We start from the raw sequence: 10,851 nt of genomic DNA, 5'->3' as shown, positions 1-10,851 counted from the left end.
GTTAAATCACTAGTTTCATGCAGAGCATGAATTCTGGTTAATAATCAGACGTCCTGCTCATTTCCTGAGAGTCAGACTGCTCTCAGGACTGCTCTGCTGCTTTCACGTGTGAGGAGAAGCTTTGCAATGAGGCTGCTGCCTGCAGAAGATCATCGTTAAACGCTTTCATGCTGCACTCAGAGCGTCTGCAGTCAGCTTCTTTCCTCTCTGTGACGTCTGCAGAGCTTTAAACACAGTTGGAGGAGCTGATCTTCCTCCCTCGTTCTGAACGTCTTCCTCCAGAGAGGAAGCCTGAAGGCTTCGAGGTCTCAGTAACTTTCATTGGTGGACCTCTTAAAGACCAAGAAAGTAACTGGCAGAATAACCTGTTAGGAGCTCCACCCATAACATCAGGATGGCATCACAGGACATGAAATACCAGCATTTGTCATATTTGTGATTGTTTTGATCATATTTGTGCTCATTTCAGTCTTTTTGGTCTCTGTGATTATTTTTGTGTAAGTCTTGGTTTCTTTGCTATAACTTTTAGTCTGTGATTGTTTCCATTTCTCTTTGTCTCATTCTTTCACCTTTTTGTCATTGTTGAGATATTTTGTCAGTTTGTCGTCACTTTTATTCTCATATTTCGGATGTTTTTTCTTTGGATTTGTTCTCTTTTTGCCATCATTTGTTGTGTCTTTGTTGTCATTTTTAGGCTCTTCTTTGTAACTCTGAGCCTTTTCATTGTTTTGTGTGCCTTTTTAACACAGCTCTGCACTCTGCAGATGTTAACAGGGGCTTTGGTTCAGGGTCTTCCTGCCTCCTCTGGACCCTTTCCTGAGTTGCCTGTTCAGTAATCCATCCACAGGTCCAGGTCTTGTAGTTGATTATGGTGAATTGACTGTTATAAAATGAGAGATATGAATAATAAAGTACACAGTTTTGCCTGTGATAGCTAAAGACTGCTGAATGCATTTGGTAAACAGCTGAAATCCTCCCTTATTGTCAGGATTGTCTCTGTAAGGTGAGAGGGTGCTGGTGTGGCTCCACGATGATAAACTGCAGCTTAGTGTGTGAAACATCGTTTTGTGATGATGTCACACGTTCATGTTCACACACAGCAGGGATTTTTTTCTTGGTGTCGTTTTATTTCAGCTCAGGTTCAATGAAGTCCGTCCACATTTTGGTCTCTCAGGCTTTTTACATCTGACAGGTTTTTTTTTTAACCTCTTTCAGTTTTATATGGAACAGCAAAATATTTCAAATATAACTCACTGAGTCCTCTGAATGCAGTATTCAAACAGGGATAAACTGCATCAGCACAGGCTTTGATGTGTTTGATGTAACGCAGATATATCTTGTTTTCCTACCACTAAAGGAGCATTTTATTGGTTTATAATAACCTGCCAATGTTTGCAGTAAAGTTATAAAAGTCATAAAAATAAAGATGTCTTTATCATCTTGCTGCAGTGTCTGTGGAGTCCTTGAATTTTATAAGTTTCCTTTTGGATTTTTTATGAATGCTGTTTTCTTCCTGCTATTTTCCATCAGATTCCTGTTCAGGAATTTAATGTAAACTTGTGCGTCCGTGAGTTCAAAGGTTAAACTAAGCAGTGAATAAAAGCCTGAGCAGCAGTGTTTCAGGGAGGACACTGAAGTCTGTGCTAATAAACTACAACCAGCAGAGGGAGCTCCAGCTTATGCAACGCTCACCTTCAGCTCAGGCTGTGTTTACGGACACCGTGTGGTGTGGGAAATACAACAATCCGGAGTTCACCGGGCGATAAGGTGAGAAAAAAAAATCCATCCTGGAGTTGGAAACTTGTTTTAAATCCAACAGTTTTTTCTTTTAAATCCGTGTTTCTTTTAAAAACTTCTGGTTACTTTTTAAAAATCATTTTATTTTTGTGTCATTTTGAATTTCTTCTCTGTCTTTTTGTGCCTCTTTGTGGTCATTTTGTATCAATTTTCTGACTGCATCCCCTTCTTTAAAAGTTTGAATTGTCTCATTTTACAGCCGTTGTCGTGTCATGTTTTTGAATGATTTTGCTTTTCTTACTGGCCTCTCAGTGGTCATTTGGACTTGTTCATAAACAGTGTTAAAGCCTCTGCAGACTGTGATAACCAGGATAGTGTGATTTACGGTGGCAGATATCAGTCCCGGGAAAGAAATATATTTTATAACCTACAAAAAGATTTTATTTAAATGTGATAAATTTCGCTGCCACTCATTTCAAGCTGAGTGTTATTTATAAGAGCTGCGTTTGTCATTATATACTATTTTAATTGGTTTTCCACCTCTTGTCATTTAGAGGCATTTGGTGCAGTTTTATTAGTCTTGCATTTCTTTTTTTTTTTTTGGTCCTTTTGGACTTCGGTGGTCATTTTTTGTCGATTTGCATTCATTTTCATTATATTTTAATATAATTTTTAATCTCTTTCGGGTCATTTTAAACCTGTGCACTGTTGCATTGCTCTTTAGTACTTTGTTCCACGGTGTGCATTTTCCTCTCGTTTTTATTGGCTTGTGTGTTTTGTCTTGTCCCGCGGAGCGTCTTTGTTTTTTGTTTACAGTCGTGATGCATTAGTAATTAAAGCCGCTTCAGGGTCTCCTGGGGATCTGCGCTTCCGTGTGAAACCAAACCGGTGCCGTTTAGGGTGGCAGTTACAAACCACAGCCTAAATTCACAGTGAAACGTAGACGTCGGACCTTCCGAGTTGCACATGAAGGCATCACGGAGGAGCGTCCAGGGCGGGTGGGGTCAGAGTGAAGCAGCGGCTCATCCTCCAGCCCGCACGCGCTCAGTGTGTTTATAACGGGTGAAGCCTTCAGGTGACACGACGCTGAACTCCCGGTACCCGCTGCATCACGACCGGGAGCCCCGGGGTCCACTGCGTGTCCGCTGCCGTGGAACAAAGTGAGAGATCCACAGAAAGTTCTGCTCGGTGAGTTTTAAGAAGCTCCGCTCTGAATGTGTGGATGCTCCGCCTGATGCGCTGCTGCTGTCAGCAGGAGACAGAGCCGAGGACACCGAGGCAGCTTCAGTCTGCATTTATGATTAATATAAATGATCAGTGTTTGTTCCAAAGAGCGCACACACACACACACACACACACACACACACACACGCGCACACACACACACACACGCACTCTTCAGGAGGAAACTCATCCTCCGTTCCCGCTGACTTTTGGAAGTCAGTGAGCAGTTTCCAGCAGAGTCACTGAAGATGTTTGTTTAGTGCTCATCCAGAATTATGATGGTTATGATGAGCTGATACAGTCATGCTTTAAAAAGCGTTTTACTGTTTCTGCTCATTGAGGAGGCTTCTGCTCTCTAACAGCAGCCTTACCAGAAAGGTTGCCAGTTCTTGTAAGCTTTGGTCACTGAGGTTCTTCCAGGGCATTTTGTAGGAGGTCTGGTGGTCACTGCGGTGGCTTTAGTGACCAATAAGGATGTTTTAAGGACGTTTCTGGGCTTTAGTTGGCATTTTGGTCTTCAAGGAATCCTTTGTGGCATTTTGATGACAGCTGAGGAGGATCCAGGGAGTTTTCAGGGAATTTTCCTGGTCAGTGAGGTCAGTCTGTGTTGTGTCCTTGTAGGAGTTTTGGTCTCCGTCCATCCAGGAGGCGGGTCCAGTCCAGGCTTCTGGATGGTTTTGCAAAGTGTAAAAAGTGCAGAGAGGAGGTCATAATTTATGGACTTTTCACTTTATTTTTACAGAGATGGAAGGAATTATAAACCAAGCAACACGAGGCTGTTTTTTGAGTTACTACAGATGTTTTTGTTTTTGAAATGACAGAAAGTGGAAAAACTGAAAGTTCTCATTTTTCCTAAGCAGGCTGTTCACCACCTGTTGGATGATCCATTACATGAAGTTTTGTTTGAATGAGTTTACTGCTTTACTTGCTGCACTGTATGAACTAAAATCAGTTTCACACTCATGATTTGTACGTTTTTGGGAAACTGAAGCAGCCACGGCAGCTTTGGTGCACATTCCCAGTGTCGTTGTTGGGTTTTGAACAATCAGGTGGTCATTAAGGAGCAAGAATTTAGAAGGTCTTTAAGGAAGTCCTGGAAATGGTCATGGAATTTTGGTGACCTCATGAAAGATTTCCATGAGTTCTTCTATGAATATGATGGTCATGAAGAAGCTTTCATGAAGAGACTTTAGAGGTGAACTGGACTTTGTAGGAGTTCCTGTGGGAGCTTTGACGGCCAGTGTAGATGTTCCCAGGATCCTTCTCTGGGTTTGGGTCACTGAAAGAAAAAGGAGGCGGTCACTTAGAGGCCTTAGAAAAACATCCTGGAATTTTCCTGGTCAATAAGAACTTTCCAGGTGTGTTTTAGTGATCATTGAAAGATTTTCCATGATCTCTGACTGGGGCATCATTTTTGTCACTGCCAATTAGAGGATTAATTATGGTGTCTGTGCTGCATTTTTAGTTGTAAATTGAGGCTCTTTTTTCCCATTTAAGCTCATGAACTGTCAGAGGAGTGACTCCAGGCAAAGAGCACACCTCTGTGAGGTCACACACACACACCTCTGTGAGGTCACAGGGGGAGGGCTGAGCTGCGACCTGTCCTGTGGGGATGTCTGAGGCACCTGCAGCGGAGGCTGTTACAGACGGTACAGTGTGTCTGTGTCTCCGCTGTGAGTAAGCCTCCCCCCATTGTCCCGACCTTTCCTGTTATGGAGTGCAGCCCCCTCCCTGGTGTACAGTCTGTGTGTGCGACTCCTGCTGCTTCCTGTGCTGTGTGTGTGTTTGTTGTTTCCTGGCTGCTTTGTGTCATTGTGTCTCCTCTCAAACTGCTGCTGTGCTGCTATCAGAGTGCCACAGACTCCTGTGTGCTCTGAGCTTATTCAGGTTAATAACCTGCAGAGCATCTTAGAAATGGAAACATGTTTTATTTTTTAGTTTCTTATTTTGGTGCTGAAACATTTTGATTCGTTGATTAGTTGAAGGCTTTTTCCAGCAATTTGCCAAAGTTGAGTGTTGATCATTTCTGAAATGTGGTGATGATCTTTATTTGGACTCATTCATTCTTTTCTGTGTTCAAAAGCTGCTCAGGAAGCTCTGTAAAAAGCTGCTCACAGATGGATGGGCTTTATTTAGGGATTTGATGGATTGGTGGAGTAAACCGAGGACTCTTCAGAGTGGCCTGAAAATTAGTATAAATAACATGAACTGAACAAAACAACTGAATAAAAAGGTTGTTTCTGCAAAATGTAAGTGATTAATTTAAGAGAAAACTGAGAGCTTCTGCAGTGTAGCTGCTGAGTAGACCCACTGAAGCTGCCTGGCTGAGGGTCTCACGCTGTGGTTATCAGCTGGCTGCTGAGTGAGGAGAGTAAAAGGAGGGAAAGCTCGTGTCCGTGTGAGCTGAGGAGACAGAGCGAACAGGAAAGCTGACAGGAGGCTTTGGCTCAGTCAGAGACATCGGTGTTCTTAAAGCTGAGACGAGCCCAGAGCCACATCTCTGCATGACGTGAATCAACAACAGCTCCAGATAAAAGTCTCATCTGATGGCTGCCGGCCAGAGAGCAGCGCGGTTCAAAGCTGGGCTGTGGCACTCAGGAAAAGAGTCACTGTCACTTCTGACTGCAGCTTTCTGGTCTCATGAAACCTTCAGAGCGGCAGACGGAGGTACTGAACTCAGCGAGTGTAGTCAGCCTGCAGTAAGATTATTTAAAGAGAGCCGTAGACCCTCAGAAAGTTTACTGCACTTGAACTCCTGACCCCTGTGTGTGAGTTTGGCCACACCGTCCTGCTCCATCATGTTTTTTTTGAATGAATCCTTTATTTAACCCAGTAAAATCCCACTGAGATCCAGATCTCATTTGCAAGAGGGAGCTGGGTGGAAAACCTGCAACACAACAACCTGGTTACACAAAAGTAAAACAAGTTAAAGCACATACACAAGTTTAAAACACATTACAAAACAGTTTAAAAGCAGTGACACAGATTAAATGAGTCACGTTGCTTGTTTTTAAGAATTGCTCCAAATAAATCCAATGATATAAAAATGTGACGTTTAGTTCAGACCGGAGCTGACTCCGTGCTGTCGGAGCCGTAACGCTGAACGCTTGCTTCACTTTTTCTAACACGTGGAACCAGCAAAAGAACGATATTGTTGGAGCGTAAAGAACGGGCAGTAGGAGATCGTTGTAGAAGAGATTTTAAATAAGCTGGAGCCAAACCGAGTAGAGTTTTATAAATCAGGATCATCAAGTGATTGTATCTCCGTACGCTCAGAGGACGCCATTGAGCTTTTGCATACAGTTCCCAGTGATGTGTAAGACGTCTGCTGCCTGTTACAAACCTTACAGCACAGTGACAGACTGCATTCAAGGACTGAACACATTTGGTTGAAGCATTCATATATAAAACATCTCCGTAATCCAGGAGTGGTAGGAAGGTTGCTGATACCAATTTTCTTCTAGCTTGGAAAGAAAAACAGCATCCACTGTGATAATAAAACCCAGTCTTCATTCTACTGTATTATTTGTACTCTGTGTGCCTTGTACATGTACTCATGGTCAGTTTGGTAATCTCAGACTTCAAATATAAATTTGTAGTTATTCACAGGGGAGCTCTTGAACTTTAGCTATAATTCAAATGCATATAAATAATAATAAATCAGAAAGAGGTGGTAGTTTGATTCTGCTGGAGGTTTCTTCCTGTTAAAGGGAGTTTTTCCTTCCCACTGTCACCAAGTGCTGCTCATAGGGGGTCGTTTAGACTGTTGGGTTTTCTCTGTATTATTGTAGGGTCTTTACCGACAATACAAAGCGCTTGAGGACTGTTTGTTGTGATCTGACGCTATATAAATAAAACTGAATGAAACTGAATTGAATTGAACTGAATTGAACTGAAAGTGGTGGGGGCCAGAGTCCAGCAGCAGCATGTTGCTCCTATCATCTATCATGAACCACCTAAGGGCAGAGCGGGTGAGAGAACCCGAGCGGTTCTGCGACAGAGACAGCCCTTCATAATCCCACTGCAGAACCCGCAGAACCCTGAGGAGTTCTGCCTCCTCTGCTCAGACCCGGTGGAGTGAAGGCTCAGCCGAGTTAAAGCTCGACTTCAAACACAACAAAGTGAGAAGTTCTGAGTCCGATTTGTTTTCCAAGCCAAACTCATACCTGAAATGAACTTTTGATCGGTTGCTCAGACCTGCACATGTATTAGTTGATTTGGATGTGACAAAGTAAAGACATGCCTGTAACTCAGCTACAGTCCAGTGTTAATTTCATTAATGAATTATTTTCGTCATAGTTTTCATCAACGACCCTTTTTTTTCATGACGATAACTAAATAAAAACTACCTAAAATGATAAAAATGATGAAGAAATTAATTGACACATTCGTCAACGAATGAAAACGAGACGAAAATGATTGGTGGGGACGACATCCAATCAGAACTGATTTAATTTTGTGACAGGGCGGGACAAGTTAGGAAAACATCCAATCAAACCCACAGATGCACAAATTTGCTCTAACCCCGGGAAGATTAAGATTAAGATAAGATAGTGTTTATTTGTCACATGCACAGTTATACACAGTACAATGCACAGTGAAATGTATTTTGTACCTGCAACCATATATACACACACATATAAATAAGAAGAATAAAAATAAAAAAGTAATTCACACTATACACTATACTCTATATACTATACACTATACACACTTTTATAAATTATAATATTTACATTGTGCAATAATGGTCCAGTTAGGGCTCAGAGTTGAGCAGACGGATGGCTTGTGGGTAAAAACTCTTCTTCAACCTTTCGTCTTAGCCCTCAGGCAGCGGTAACGCCGGCCTGATGGGAGCAGGGAGAAGAGAGAGTGTCCGGGGTGGCTGGGCTGTTTTAGGATCTTCATGGCCCTCAGCCTGCACTGCTTGGTGTAAATGTCCTGCAGGTTGGGGAGGGTGGTTCTGATGGTCCGTTCAGCTGACGAACCACCCTTTTTAGGGCCATGAAGTCCTGCTTGGTGCAGTTTCCCATCCAGGTGGTGATGCTCCCACGCATGATGCTCTCGATGGTGCAGGTGTAAAAGTTCCTGAGCACCTTGAGTGGGAGCTTGAAGTCTCTCACGCCGCCTGAGGAGGTAGAGACGCTGTCTGGCCTTCTTCACAGTGATGTTTATGTGATGAGTCCAGGACAGGTCCTGTGAGATGGTCACTCCCAGGTATTTGAAAGTGTCCACTCTTTCCACCTCAGCACCACTGATGACAAGTGGATGGTAGTCCCTCTGCTGCTTCTGCTGAAGTCCACGATCAGTTCCTTTGTTTTGCTGACGTTGAGCAGGAGGTGGTTCTCCTGGCACCAGTTCTCCAGGCGGGAGACCTCTCTCCTGTAGGCTGTCTCCTCATTGTGAGAGATTAGTCCCACAACAGCAGTGTCGTCAGCAAACTTGATGATGACGTTGGACTCTGACGTGGTCTCGCAGTCATGGGTGTACAGTGAGTACAGCAGAGGGCTGAGCACACAGCCTTGGGGGGATCCAGTGTTGAGGGTGAGGGAGGATGAAGTGAGGTGACCCACTCGTACCACCTGTGGTCTGCTGGTCAGGAAGCTGTGAACCCACCTGCACAGGGATGGGCCCAGGCCCAGGTCCAGCAGCTTAGAGACCAGCCTGGAGGGAACTATGGTGTTGAATGCTGAGGCTGTAATCTACAAACAGCACTCTCACATAGTTCCCCTTACCAGTGTCTATGTGTGAAAGGGTCTTGTGGAGGAGGAAGGATATGGCGTCGTCTGTGGATCTGTCTGGCGGTATGCAACTGTAGTGGGTCAAGGGTGGTGGGCAGTGAGGAGGTGATGAATGTCTTGATGAGTCTCTCAAAACACTTCCATCACCACAGAGGTGAGTGCTATGGGCTGAAGTCATTGGGGCTGCTGGGGTGTGGTTCTTTGGGACAGGGACTATGAGGACTTTTTTAAAGCAGGTGGGAATCACCACACAGTTTCAATGAGAGGTTGAATATCAGTGTAAACACAGGTGCCAGCTGGTCAGCGCAGGTCTTAAGGACACGTCCACTAATACCGTCTGGTCCAGCCCTTTCCTGGTGTTTACACGTCTAAACGCCCTCCTCACGTCGCGCTCCGGCACAGTGAGTGTCTCCGCCCCTCCGGCCGGGAGCGCAGCGGGCTGTCGGCTTCCCGACTCAAAGCGCGCAAAGAAGATGTTGAGTTCATCAGCCAGAGAAGCGTCGGCACTCACCGGGTGTGTGTGGTGCTTTGTAGTCCGTGATGGTGCGTAGTCCCTGCCACAGTCCCCTGGAGTCAGACTGTTGTAGTTGCTGTTCCAGTCTGCGCCGTAGGCGAGGTTTAGCCTCTTTCACCGCTCTGCGGACGTTGTATGATGCAACCTGTTAGTCCTCCATGTTCCCAGAGGCGAGGCCGGAGTTGTAGGCAACGGTGCGGGACCTCAGGGCGTCGCGGACGATTTATCCACCCACGGCTTCTGGTTGGGAAAAGTCCTGATGGTCCTCCTAAGTGAAGTGTCTTCAACAACTTTCCCAATAAATCCCACAACAGTTTCCGTAAACTCCTCGATGTCTCCGCCCGCGCTGCTGCGAAACATGTCCCAGTCGGTTGAATCCAACGCACCCTGCAGAGCGGCCTCTGTTTGATCAGACCACTGTGTCACTTCTCCTCACAGCAGGGGGTTCCTGCCTGAGCCGTTGTTTGTATTTCGGCATGAGAAGGACAGAGGTGTGGTCAGACTTCCCAAAAGGCGGAAGAGGCTTTGCTTTGTAGCCATCTTTGAATGGAGAATAGCAGTGGTCTAGGGTCCTCCTCTCCTCTGGTGGGGCAGTCGATGTGTTGAATCAATTCCGGTATCAGCTTTTTCAAGTTTGCACTGTTAAAGTCCCCGGCTACGATGAGAGCCGCATCACGCTGGTTAGCCTGATAGGTGGAAATCGCCTCATGTAGCTCGGATAGTGCAGTGTTGTGTCCGCCTGAGGTGGAATATAGACGGCGCTGAAGATGACCGAAGTGAACTCGCGGGGCAGGTAGTGGGGGCGGCATTTCAGGGTTAGGAGCTCCAGGTTAGGTGAACATGATTGTTTCAGAAGGACAACATTCCTACTGTCACACCAGTTGTTATTAATCATTAGGCACACACCTCCTCCTCTTGATTTTCCAGACTCACTCGTTCTGTCCGTGCGATGAACACTGAAGAACTCCGACGGCTGTACGGCGTGGTCCGGTATGAGGGGGGTCAGCCATGTCTCCGTGAGACAGATGATGTTGCAGTCCCTTATGTCCCTCTGAAACTGTATCCTGGCCCTGAGTTCGTCCAGCTTGTTATCCAGTGACTGGACATTAGCCAACAGGATGCTCGGCAGTGGTGTTTGGTGCGCTCTGCGCCTCAGCCTCTCTCTTACACCGGCTCTTTTCCCTCGGGGCCTTGTCCGTGACCTGGGTGCTCCGCGCCCTCCTTTGTTTGAGCTGGCCCACTGGAAACGCAGGATCTCCTGGGGCCAAGTCGGGTCGGGAGAAAAGGGTGTCAGAATACAGCCAGAGTGCTGTATTCTGATATTAAAAAGAGTCTGTCTGTCATACGTGATATGACACAGAGCAGGCGGAGTTATAAGTCCAAATTAGAGCTAAACCTAATATATACAAACAAAGCATAGGAGCAGGTACGACGGCTTGCTGACCTCACCGGCGCCATCTTGAAAGAATGTGACCAACCTAGCCTGTGATTGGTCCTTCCGATAGAACTAAGTGATGTAACCAATGTCAGCAGGGAGAAAGAGAGAGCCGATGTATGGACACATTTGTCCTTTGACAAACAAAACGATGTGTAAACCATGTGGGGCGACTATCTCGGGTAAAAACAGACAAATCT

General features: G+C 45.4%; 1 protein-coding gene across 2 annotated transcripts in view; it reads left to right on the top strand.

Moving 5' to 3' along the window:
- Positions 1–2,768: 2,768 nt before the first annotated feature.
- LOC115777808 (semaphorin-3D) overlaps positions 2,769–10,851 on the top strand; it is a 116,869-nt gene continuing 108,786 nt past the window's right edge. For both annotated transcript variants that reach the window (XM_030725803.1, XM_030725802.1), the window contains exon 1: positions 2,769–2,925. The gene's annotated coding sequence lies outside the window, so the exon portion shown is untranslated. The remainder of the gene's footprint in view (positions 2,926–10,851) is intronic.

The sequence above is a fragment of the Archocentrus centrarchus genome, unplaced genomic scaffold, assembly GCF_007364275.1.
Source record: "Archocentrus centrarchus isolate MPI-CPG fArcCen1 unplaced genomic scaffold, fArcCen1 scaffold_76_ctg1, whole genome shotgun sequence".
Classification (NCBI taxonomy): Eukaryota; Metazoa; Chordata; class Actinopteri; order Cichliformes; family Cichlidae; genus Archocentrus; species Archocentrus centrarchus.
The sequence above is the reverse complement of the archived record's forward strand: the minus strand, read 5'-3'. Positions and strand labels throughout refer to the sequence as shown.